We start from the raw sequence: 13,546 nt of genomic DNA on the forward strand, positions 1-13,546 counted from the left end.
AGGCTGCTATATGTCGACTATACAGGTTACAGCGCTATCTGTTATTTTTCAGTACGAATTATTTGTGCTATCTACAGTATAGCGAGCGGGCATCACCAACTGGATGTGGTCGATTTTACGTAACTTACAGTACATCTTAGTGGTAGTGAATAGTAAAATTAATATAAAAGGAAAAATGTTCGTCATTTTCTGTAACTTGTCTGTGATATCAATTCAGCTGAAATTATTATTGCCGTATTGTGTTCTGGTAAAATATTAGGGGAGGCACGGCCTCCCTTGCCTCCCCTGAAAATCCGCCGCTGCAACACCTATTAGAAAGTAAATGTAAATCCGAACAATTTAAAAACGGGTGGATTAACCAAAAAACGAAAATATGATGAATAATATTTGACTCTTGAATTTACAGGAAATAAATTGCTCCGGACGTCCTTTGTGTGCGATGTAACAAAGTGTTAAGTAAACAGTAAAACTGTATACAGAGTGGAACATAAGGTAGTACATTAATTGTAGGATGTGATTCCTTAAAATATAACGAACAAAAAAGTCTAATATCACGGGATTAAGACCATCCATAAGCCGCCCACAAAGATCCAGAACTTGCTGAGACCAGTTAAGGACGACCTTGGTCTTAGGACACCTGGTGTCTACAGAATACCTTTCGAGTGTGGGAAATGCTACATCGAGCAGACGGGACGCACTATTATGGAACGCTGCAAGGAACATGAACGTAGCATAAGACTATACTGTATTACCCTGATAAGTCTGCAGTAGCCCAACACAGCCTAGAAACTGGTCACAAGATAGATTTCGGCGCCACCACCATCTTGGACAAGACATCAGGTTACTAGGACTTAGTTATCAAAGAAGCCATCGAAATCCAGCTAGATGGCAATAATTTCAACAGAGACGGGGGTCTACAGCTGAATACAACATGGAAACCTGCCATCAATACGCTTAGACCACCAGCACACGGCAGACAGTCGGGACCAGCAAGTAGCTCCTGATTGGCCCGCAGCGGGAAGCCCTACTTTTGCATATATACCGGCTAGACGTGGTCCCACATCACTTCATTCCCTGAAGAAGATGGCAGAGCTAGCCATCGAAAGCTTGGAAGCTAATCTCCAACTCACCTGGCTGAGAACCCGAGAAGAGTTATTGTAAAAAAGTCTAATATCATTTTGCTCGTTTTTGCGAGGTTTTTAAAGAAATAATACTTTTATGCCGACATTTCGATCGCGAATTTTACGAATACTGTTTAAAATACGCTGTACGTCCAACTGCACACTAATGCAATGTAAACATCACAACAGCTGATCAGTTGCGAGTACTACGCAAACCGTCTGCCGTCTCGACAGCGATGCCAGATTTTTAGACCTTCTGTACGTGACACGGCAATCAATGTTTCCAATGTTTCTTCAATCGATTAATTCGTTATCTGTGAATTTTCTAATTAAAATACTGCTGCAATATGAACATAACAAACGTTCTCTTGGTTGTTATACAAGAAATTAAACCGTATTTTAAACAGTATTCGTAAAATTCGCGATCGAAATGTCGGCATAAAAGTATTATTTCTTCAGAAACCTCGCAAAAACGAGCAAAATGGTATTAGACTTTTTTGTTCGTTATATTTTAAGGAATCACATCCTACAATTAATGTAGGCCCTACTACCTTATGTTACACCCTGTATACATTTGGATACAAACCGTACCGGATATAAGAACAAGAACATACATTTTTTTCAACGTAAACTTGAAGAGTTAAAACAGTGTCAGAATACGTTGGTGAAAAGTGCGAAAACGACAATGAAAATGCTACAGAGGAGTCATACCGGGTGAGTTGTGAGACCAGAAAACAACACCATTTTTCACATTAGCAATTTAATTTGAGGATCCGTGATTATTTTTTCGAGTCGAAAGGGATCCGGGATCAAAAAAGTTTGGGAATCACTGCTCTAGAGCATTTTTTTATATCTTGGGTCTCCAAACGCCTACACAACCAGGAGATACTGCACGTCAAGTATGCTCTGCTAAGGTCAATAACTTTCCATATAAAATAGGAAAAACGACCTTAAAGAATATCCGCTGCGGGTTGCTTACGCCAGGGGTTACCTCGTACGAGTTAAATTGGATATCTATGTTTTATATGATGCAGAAACATGGACAATTAATTTCCAACAGGCGAGAAAACTATTAGCCACTGGGATGGACTTCTGGAGAAGGGCAGCGAGAAAATCAATACGGGATAAGATTCAGAACACAGTTATACGGGAAATGTTAGAAGTTAAAAATAATGCTTTGGTGATGATAGAAGAGTAAAGACTGAGATGGTATGGACAAGTTATGAGAATGTCGGAAGAGAGAATACATTAAATAAATAAATAAACAAACAAGCAAACAAACAAACAAACAATTGGAGATTTATCCTTCGAAGAGGTGGAAAAATTTAAATATCTTGGAGCAACAGTAACAAATATAAATGACACTCGGGAGGAAATTAAATGCAGAATAAATATGGGAAATGCCTGTTATTATTCGGTTGAGAAGCTTTCGTCATCCAGTCTGCTGTCAAAAAATGTGAAAGTTAGAATATTTTATAAAACATTTACATTACCGGTTGTTCTGTATGGCTGTGAAACTTGGACTCTCACTTTGAGAGAGGAACAGAGATTAAGGGTGTTTGAGATTAAGGTTCTTAGGAAAATATTTGGGGCTAAGAGGGTTGAAGTTACAGGAGAATGGAGAAAGTTACACAACACAGAACTGCACGCATCGTATTCTTCACCTGACATAATTAGGAACATTAAATCCAGACGTTTGAAGTGGGCAGGACATGTAGCACGTATGGGCGAATCCAGAAATTCATATAGAGTGTTAGTTGGGAGGTCGGAGGGAAATAGACCTTTGGAGAGGCCGAGACGTAGATGGGAAGATAATATTAATATGGATTTGAGGGAGGTGGGATATGATGGTAGAGAGTGGATTAATCTTGCTCAGGATAGGGACCAATGGCGGGCTTATGTGAGGGCGGCAATGAACCTCCGGGTTCCTAAAAAGCCAGTAAGAAAGTAAGTAAGTAAGTAACAAAAATTTGTGTGAGCAAGAAAGAATCTTAATGCAGACTCATCGCTATGCTGATACCATAGTCAGCAGAACAAAATCACTCATAGGGATTCACGGACACTTTCCTATGGACGACTACCTCATAAGGCTTTCTCTTTGTGGTGAACGTTCATTGTCCCAACATAAAGGCTCCTCATTCTTGTGGCCAAAAGCGGATTCTTTATCGAGGGGAGGATTTTCATTAACGAGACGTGGCTCGCATTTCCGCGGGTCTTTGTGCGGAGCCAAGTTGGTTTAATAAAAGTGTACAGCTCGATCACTCCACTGAATTACAAACTCACTCGCATATGTGAATGATTAATTTAAGACCTTTACGTTTTAATGTGAAAACCCAAAAAGGATCTAGTAAACACTCTTTTCCGTATCAGCATGAAACATCTCCAAATCTCGAAGCCGACAGTGTTAACAGGATCATCAAAAGAAGCCATATTCTGTTAGTTTAGAGGGAGCTGAGCTCTTCTTCGCGTGCTATGAAGGGATTGCTGCGGATTTTTTAAGGGGAAAGAAATTAGTTCGAGAAACCAAAGTGGCAGAACCCCTATCTGAACTGCTGGTATGACCCAACCACAGTATAGAGAGCGTACAGTAAAGACACCTAAGCCATTTCGTTGGAACAAATTCTGAGTGCGCATGTCACGAAACCGGGTGTATTATCTGGAACCTCCACCAGGTGGATCTCCATCTACGACAGGGCTGGCATAATTTAATATTAACTGAAAACATTCATTACTCATCTTTTAACAATTTTAAAGACATGAGGCAAAGGAATGGCAATATAACCATAATAATAATAATAATAACTTCCGTATGCAATCATCGTGAAAATATTCACTAATTGACGCTAACGTTCAAGTCACTGTTTGAGGCTTATGTTGGTAAAATTGATCCAAGTACAACATAATACATCATGGCGTCCGTTGCGGTGAAGTGCGAACATGAACGTCAACAATGGATATAAGTATTTTGACTCCTAGCGACATAATATTAATGACAGATAATATATTTACAAGATTATTCGTATTACTGACCAATAAAATAAATATTTTACTAATATTTTGATAGAGGCACAGTCTACTATATACAGTCGCGAAGCTCAATATGTAGTAAAAATGCAAACATGGGTAGTTGCCCACCACTAGGATCGCTACTATCGCCTCATCATCGCAGATCTCTCTCTCCTAGCAGACGACAAAATATGTTACACTTTCGTTGTCGTGTTCTTTTGTAAAAATTAACACCTTCCTTCCATTATTGAAATACAGTATTAAATGCATAAAGTTAATTTATAATTTTAATGAAGTATATTAAATTCCAACATAAACTCGAAGATACCTGCAAGAAATAAGTTAATATAATTTTTATTTGTGCAAAACGAACTGAAATTTACTATAATAGCTTCACTCATTCAAGATTATAGCGATAATTAACTATGAAACCAATAAATATTAATTCGCATTTCTCTTTACAACAATAATAATGGAAATATGAATTAATGGAGTAACTTACGTGTACCGGTACTTGTGGTGTAGCTTACGTAGTTAACAAAGTGGGATGTGGTTAAGCAATAATAATCACACCAGAATTGGAAATAAAACGTGATCAATAAATTTTATTGTAACAGACTTACTTTTTCTACGTCTCTAGTAAAGTAACAAATAAAAATAACAACAAAATTAACAGCTATAATTAAAAACACATCCTTTGAAAAAAAAGGTAGGCCTAAGCAATAATAATCCCACCAGAATTGAAAATAAAACGTGATCAATAAATTTCATTAAAACAAACTTAATTTTTCTACGTCTCTAGTAAAATATTATTATTCCAATTATTGTATTTTAGCCATTAACATTTTCATTACAACCAATAATGGACATTTCACAAGCATCAATGTGAAATACGCAACGAGCTAGCACTCGATGGAAATACGACACAGTCCAAAGTCGACCATGGACAGTCTATAGTTTCTAGTTGCTAACCGCTTGGAGCGCTTTATCACGAGATTTGCAAAAAATCACCTCAAGCTTCGCGACTGTATATAGTAGACTGTGATAGAGGTTTGATGCTAGCGACATAGTTGGATTCATTGAGAACTAGACGTTACTGAGCTTGAATTTAGTACCAACAACATCAAAGGTGCCGACAAGAGTTGTCCCTACTGATTCTTCTTATACTGTGACCCAACGTTGGTCTCTCCCTATGGAGTCTTGAGCTCGGATCACTCCGTATTAAATGAATTAATTACGTACAATCCAAGCCTGAAGGATTGTTCTCTTAATATGAAAGTAAACACGTTTAATGTAGGGAAACTTGTTAAAAAATTACGACTAACATGATATCTTAACTGTTATAAGACACTGCTGAGTTCTTGCGGAAGGAAATTGGATTAAATAGGTTCCACTGAAATATACCCCCCTAAAAAAAATCTCTCCGTAGGCTTGCTCAGGAAACAGCCGTTTCAAAATCTGAAGAATTCAGCGTGGCGACTGGCGATTCGTTTTCTTTCCGTAAAGGCAAGGCTTAAAAGGGGACTGGGTAGTCTGAGCTGTTGTGTATGAGTGAAGAAATTTTGCGGTTACTCTTCAACTTTAGAATCTATCAATTTACAATTTTTACAGTTATACACAATATTTGCATGTATATTTTGGTTTTTAGATTATCCTTCTACCTCATGCACTTGATTTTATAAAAAATTTTAAACTTTAAAAGTATTAATTAGATTTAAGTTTAAAAATAAGTACAGTACTTTAGGAACATTTTTCCCAGAAACCCTTTGCACTACAGATTCCTAAAATTTCAAGAATATCTCCAATGCAATTCACTATATTTGCGCGATTTTCCTAACATTATGAATATTCGTACAATAGAAAAAATCATTCTCCATCCTGAAAAGAATTATTTAAAAATGTTATTATTTTTTCGTACTTTTCTGGCTGCAAAACCCATAACAATTTTGATAACCATGTGAAAGTGGCCATTTTCTTCATTACCTTATGAAATAGAAGTATACAAAAATTTCAACCTCCTAGCCCCAGTACTTTCGGAGAAAAATGTTCCTAAATTACCCATGTTTTTAACTTAAATTTCATTACTATTTTTCAGGTTAAAAATTTTTTATAAAATCTAGTATATAAGGTAGAAAGATACAGTACTCTAAAAACGAAAATATACCTGCATATATTGTATGTATGCTGTAAAAATTGTAAGAAGTGTACAAAAATTTCAGCCTCCTAGCCACAGTACTTTCGGAGAAAAATGTTCCTAAATTACCCATGTTTTTAACTTAAATTTCATTAATATTTTTCAGGTTCAAAATTTTTTTATAAAATCTAGTATATAAGATATAAAGATACAGTACTCTAAAAACGAAAATATACCTGCAAATATTGTATGTATGCTGTAAAAATTGTAAGAAGTGTACACAAATTTCAGCCTCCTAGCCACAGTACTTTCGGAGAAAAATGTTACTAAATTACCCATGTTTTTAACTTAAATTTCATTACTATTTTTCAGGTTAAAATTTTTTTATAAAATCTAGTATATAAGGTAGAAAGATACAGTACTTTAAAAACGAAAATATACCTGCAGATATTGTATGTATGCTGTAAAAATTGTAAGAAGTGTACAAAAATTTCAGCCTCCTAGCCACAGTACGTTCGGAGAAAAATGTTCCTAAATTACCCATGTTTTTAACTTAAATTTCATTACTATTTTTCAGGTTAAAAATTTTTTATAAAATCTAGTATATAAGGTAGAAAGATACAGTACTTTAAAAACGAAAATATACCTGCATATATTGTATGTATGCTGTAAAAATTGTAAGAAGTGTACAAAAATTTCAGCCTCCTAGCCCCAGTACGTTCGGAGAAAAATGTTCCTAAATTACCCATGTTTTTAACTTAAATTTCATTACTATTTTTCAGGTTAAAAATTTTTTATAAAATCTAGTATATAAGGTAGAAAGATACAGTACTTTAAAAACGAAAATATACCTGCATATATTGTATGTATGCTGTAAAAATTGTAAGAAGTGTACAAAAATTTCAGCCTCCTAGCCCCAGAACTTTCGGAGAAAAATGTTCCTAAATTACCCATGTTTTTAACTTAAATTTCATTAATATTTTTCAGGTTAAAAATTTTTTTATAAAATCTAGTATATAAGATAGAAAGATACTCTAAAAACGAAAATATACCTGCAGATATTGTGTGTATGCTGTAAAAATTGTAAGAAGTATACAAAAATTTCGGCCTCCTAGCTCCAGTACTTTCGGAGAAAAATGTTCCTAAATTATCCATGTTTTTAACTTAAATTTCATTAATATTTTTCAGGTTCAAAATTTTTTATAAAATCTAGTATATAAGATAGAAAAATACTATAAAAACGAAAATATACCTGCAAATATTGCATGTATGCTGTAAAAATTGTAGATTGATAGGTTCAAAAGTTGAAGAGTAATAGGAAAATTTCATCACATATTTCACTTATACACAACAGTCATAAGCTCAGACTACCCAGTCCCCTTAAGAGAGCGATCGATAGTAAAATCAGGCAAGTGCTGCATGAAATTACAGATAGAGAGTTACAGAAGGAGTTTCAGAGTTTTCTATACCGACGTGAGTCTTGCATCCAGAAAGGTGGACATCATTTTCAACGTATACTTTGATAAAAGGTAAAAGGTAAAGACGTTTAGGGTTTTCTCTCAACCCATTAAGAGCAATGCTGGGTAATTTTCGGCGCTGGACCCTGGACTCATTTCGCTGGTATTATCACCTTCATCTCACTCAGACGCTAGATAACCAAAGTAGTTGATAAGCGTCGTAAAATTACCCAATTAAAACATAACGCTTTCTTATTACCTCTTACCGGTGCCATTCACCGCCGATTCGTTTTCCACTATTATAATTAGGGCTCGGATTTTAGGTGCTCAAAGTCGGGAAAATATTTATTTTTATGTGTTAAAAGTCGGGAAAATATATAACAAAAAAGGAGAAATATTTAATTGTTTAAATTATGTTATGTAAATATAAACAATATGCAGTACTCACCAGCATAAATTATGCTGTCTCGCCAACTGCTGAAGAATTACAGTACACAATGAGATTCATCCTCAAGTTGTCCATCACAAATGACTGACGATTATCGCTGAACACTGCCTTGCACCGGAAAAAAGAGCGCCATGGCCATTGAGAAACAACATGCGCTCCGCAGAGAAATGTTTATGATTGGAAACGAAAACAAAGGCAGCTGATGTTTATAAAATTATAATTGCTTCCTGAATCAGCGTTATGATAACTTATAAGACATTCCTAAATGACACATCAATGTTTATGTGTTATAGTTACAGAAAAGTGTTTCTTATCGCTTGTGGTGAGAGAGCATACTGCAGTTCCACAGGACCACAGATAGGCAATTCCGAGAAACAGTTGACAGCTGTCACGTCTTTAGAAACTGCACTGAACATTCGAGTGATGATTAATCTGAAATGCGTTTTTTGTCGAAAATTATTTAATGAAAACTTAATTTTTATGTGAATATTTGAAAATATGTATTTACATAAAAAATTCAAAATATTTGTTTTTTTTTTTATGTGAAATATGATTTAAAATATACGCTCAGGTAACCTTGTTCGAAACTTAAAACACAATTACGAGCTTCTATTACAGTGCAAATAAAATATTTACCTAAGAATCCTAGCCCTAATTATAACTTGTCCCCCCTCTACTTTTTTTCTTACTGTATCTGCATGTTTTATATGACTCATGTCCTTTATCTGAGAATATTTCAGTATAGAGATAAAAACGAGTGAGTCAAGCTCAGATGAGATCTTATCAGTTAATAACATAAGCCAACAGGTTGTTTGTTTCTGTTGGAGTGGAAAGTACCAAAAAATTCGGCGTTTTACACAGTGCGCTGTAAACCCAGATATGCCCGAAACAATTTTTTCTAAACGATTATAATAAAATTTCAAAGATGATATAGAAAGTCAAATCGCAAATATTTCATTCTATAAAAATGTTGTATCTGTAACACATTTTACAGGAGTCTTAAAGGAATGGTGGCAATTTAAACTCGATACAGAGTGAAAATGAAATAATCCTGCAGATTGATAGGGGCGATGAATAGATTGTGATTAAATGCACGGTTTATTAGAAAATTAAGTTGGAAGTTCCAATATTCTTACAACATTGCCGCTAGAACACTGCCCTTTCTTCTCGTGATACAGATATAAGAGGTCAACGAACTCAGGGCTCTTACCCTAGGTCAGGCATGTCAATTGATGCCCACAGGAGCAAGCGCGCGCTTTAGAGCCCAGGAGAACCTGAGCTCTTTACAGCGGAAAGGAAAAAGACAGACGAAAGACGTGGTATATGCTGCTTGGTCGAGCTATATTCAGGGATGGCCAGCATTGATTCAACAGATAAAGGAAAGAGAACTTATTAAAACTGTATCCATGTTAATTTTTAGATTTGCCTGAGAAGTATAAGTGCATTATAAGAATGTAAGTTTTAATTTTAATGCTCATTTTTCACAAGTTTGATTTTTTTATTCAAAAGAAATATTTTCTCAACTTTTCGTATAGAAAAGTGACATTTTCAGGTATAGGCCTATTTATTTAGTAGCCTTACAGAATGTTTTCGTAAATATAATATACCGTATATACGTATTACTGAAGATTGTGTATTGAACATTTTGAAAATATTCGCATGGATATTGTTTGTAAGGAAATAAATTAACAAAGCAACTACTGTTACATCATAAGCAAAAGATAGTGCCCATGTGTTGTAAAAATGTCAGCTCTATAGCTTCAGCAGATTTCGAGAAAATAATTTAATATTCTGATGATAGGAAGTTGCTCACAAATATCACCTTAAAAGCATAATGCGATAAGAGTTTTGTTATGTAATATTAGTTACACTTAAAACAGATACAGTACCTAGGTAACTTTTCTTTGTACTGTAATATTATTTTGATTCGTTTATTGATTACTTTTGTAAGGCTAAAGATACCATCAATATAAATTCCAACTTATCATGTCATACTCAATCTCTTTCTTTGGAATATCACTTTCTTTATGAATGATGTGTTTCATCCACTTAATACAGTATAATATTATACTACTATGGAATTTAAGTGAATATTCCTTCTTAACTCTCTATTATGTTATTAAGATTTAAAACACAAGTGCAATATTAAGAAATCAATGTTAGCAGTTTTGTTTTACAGACAATATAGATAATATTAAACAGAAAGAAGCCATATAAAAATAACGACATAAAATGTCCCGTTCCGTTTGAAGTTTGTGCACCATTGTTTTCTTAATCCAACAGGTTGCTTATTCATATACACAACTCTTCCTCTTTCCATACTTAGCGCTTGCTACCCGCGCACGACGTCAAGGTCAGAAAAATGCGCTTGCTTTGACATCACTGCTCTAGGTGAACTACTTCCTACCTCTCGCTCTGGACACAAGTTGGAATCTGGTCGGATTGTTCAATGGCTTGAAATTAGTGGTTTTTAAATTGAATTTACACGAAAACCGTCCATACTCTTGAAATAAGCCAGATAGATAAATAGGCCTAATTATTTCTTATTAGATTTTCTATTGATATGAACAAAAGATTTCGATCTTACTCTCAGTAGTTACCGAATAAGATGGTGTTAAACATTTGGAAAAAATAAAACATTTTTTTTCCGAGAAAACTATACATTTTTCTCCAATATGGTATTACACTTTTTGTTACGTACAACATGAGCTATTAGCTCTGAAAACCTGCAGGGTTATTTTACTTCCATCCTGAATAAATTAAAATTACGTATTAATTATAAAGAACCAAAATATTACATTAAATAACCAATTGTTGATAATGAATAGTTTCAGTAACTATAATGAAACGTTTATTATTAATACTGTGTACTAAATTACAAAACATTTTTTTCGGATGAAGTCAAACACAGCACTGTTGCATATGAATTCAATGAAACCTTTGCGGAAAACGTTGATGGTACATCCTTCTTGCCGCACTTGATTTACGAAGACTTTCTCCATAAATTATTAACATATCATGATATTCTTGAATTGTGAATGACATTGTAAGTTTTTTATATCGAATACCTGTACTGAACTGTCATCCGCTCGGCAGAAGACCTATGGACAGGGAGCTTGAACTCAGCTGAGCTGTACGTCTGTGCAGATCGCTGTCAGCAACATGAATCCCGCTAAACATGTTGCCACATCTCTCACGCCAGAATATTAACAAATTTAAGCATGCATTATTATTTAATTTCACGAAAACGTAATAGAACACACAAATATTTCATCTTGAATCTTGCGTACACTACTTTTAACACTTAAATATAAATGAAATACACACACACACACATACACACATTAAAACACACCCGATCAAATTCTCAACACACAGATCAATTTCAGAACACACACACTATTTGACTCCACTTTTCAACACGCAAACGCACCCCCACAACAGGCAGCGAAGTTCGAGATGACGCCGAGATCTAGTAGAAGTAGGCTCCGAGGATGTTGTGAAGAAGCACCGAAACAGCTGTAAGCCGCAGTTGCTTATGTAATTTAACACGAGTAAGTTTGCCAATCAACCAATCATCACAAATATTTATTTAAACTAATATTAACTCTTTGCTAGATATACCTACTGATGTAATTGTTTTCGTAATTTTATTATCGATATATGTCAAAATGGGAAAGGGACATGGTGAAGAGATAGTAAAAGAATTAGGGTGGGAATCTCTCGAATCAAGGCGACGAAAAACCAGACTCACCGCATTGTTTAAGGCACAAATGGGACACAAAGCATGGACCGACATCAATGCTAGATTAGCAACACCATCATACTTAGGCAGGACAGATCATGTTAGGAAGTTTAAATGTAGAAAACAAAGAACGGACGTGGCAAAATTTTCCTTTGTTAACAGCACAATAGTAGACTGGAACAGCTTACCTGCGGCAATCTTTCAGGGCGGTCCTCTCAAAATCAATACATTTAAGGAAAGGTTGAGAAGATTAGACTGACAATGTAATTGTAGGTGCAGTGTAAATATCTAAGTTGTGTCCCGTAATTAATTAAGTTGATATGTAATTAAGATTATACTACTAGGTTCAAAAAGTTCCCGGAATTTTACTACCATTTTTCGTATTAATATATAACAAGGGATATTATACATTTGTTTTGTTGGTAACATTCATGATGTCATTTCCTTAAAGTTTGTTGATAATGGCAATTATTGGTTTTGAGTTGTAGGCAATTGTTTATCATAGTGTTTTGTTTGTTCGTCGCATTTTGTAATTATGTCCACAGAGCAAAGTACAAACATCAAGTTCTGTGTTTTGCTGGGGACATGATCAGTATGGCTGATGAAGATGGTGATTTCTTAAACTAAATGAAACTGGTGCTACTTGTACTGTCCCTAAACGACAGTCATCTGAGTGGAAATCGAAAACATCTCCTCGGAAGCAAAAATTTCCTAGGGACACTTCCAAAGGCAAAGTTATTTTAAATGTTATGTTTTATTTAACGACGCTCGCAACTGCAGAGGTTATATCAGCATCGCCGGATGTGCCGGAATTTTGTCCCGCAGGAGTTCTTTCACATGCCAGTAAATCTACTGACATGAGCCTGTCGCATTTAAGCACACTTAAAGCAAAGTTATGTTGGAAGTTTTCTTCGACTCTCAGGGTCTCATGCACCATGAGTTCATTCCAGAAGGTCGTACTGTAACGAAAGAATTGTACGTAGAAACCCTCCGTCGCCTCTGGGACGCAGTGAGAAGGAAACGTCCAGAAAAGTGGGTAGAAAAAAACTGGTTCCTTATGCATGTGACAATGCACCTGCTCATCGCGCAATTATTGTAAAGAATTTTCTTGCCAGACACAACATAACTGCTTTGGATCACCCACCATACTCTCCTGATCTCTCACCACCTGATTACTATCTGTTTCCCCGTCTGAAAAGTCATCTGAAAGGACGGAGATTCAATGCTGAAGAGGCTATCGCAAACGCGACGAGAGCACTAAGACGGGTTTCACAAAATGGCTTCCAGGCCTGCTTCCAGGAACTCTACACGCGTTGGCAAAAGTGTGTAGTTGCGGAAGGCGACTATTTTGAAGGGAATTCTGTAGAATAGTGTTTAAGGTACGTTGTTTCTATGATGCTAGCAAATTCCGGGAACTTTTTGAACCTAGTATGTATGTAATTTAGTTGATATGTAAATAAATTAAGTTGATTTGTAATTAATTAAGGTGATATTTAATTACTTAAATTGGTAATAGTTGGGTTAAATAGAACTACTTGTAAGTTAGGTTTACTTTTGCTTATTGTAGGCGTTATTATAGAATAGTTTTTATATTTGTAGTCCTAGGTTTATTGCATCTATTTATTTATAGTTAGA

Source organism: Periplaneta americana, chromosome 1 (assembly GCF_040183065.1).
Source record: "Periplaneta americana isolate PAMFEO1 chromosome 1, P.americana_PAMFEO1_priV1, whole genome shotgun sequence".
NCBI classification, from domain to species: Eukaryota; Metazoa; Arthropoda; class Insecta; order Blattodea; family Blattidae; genus Periplaneta; species Periplaneta americana.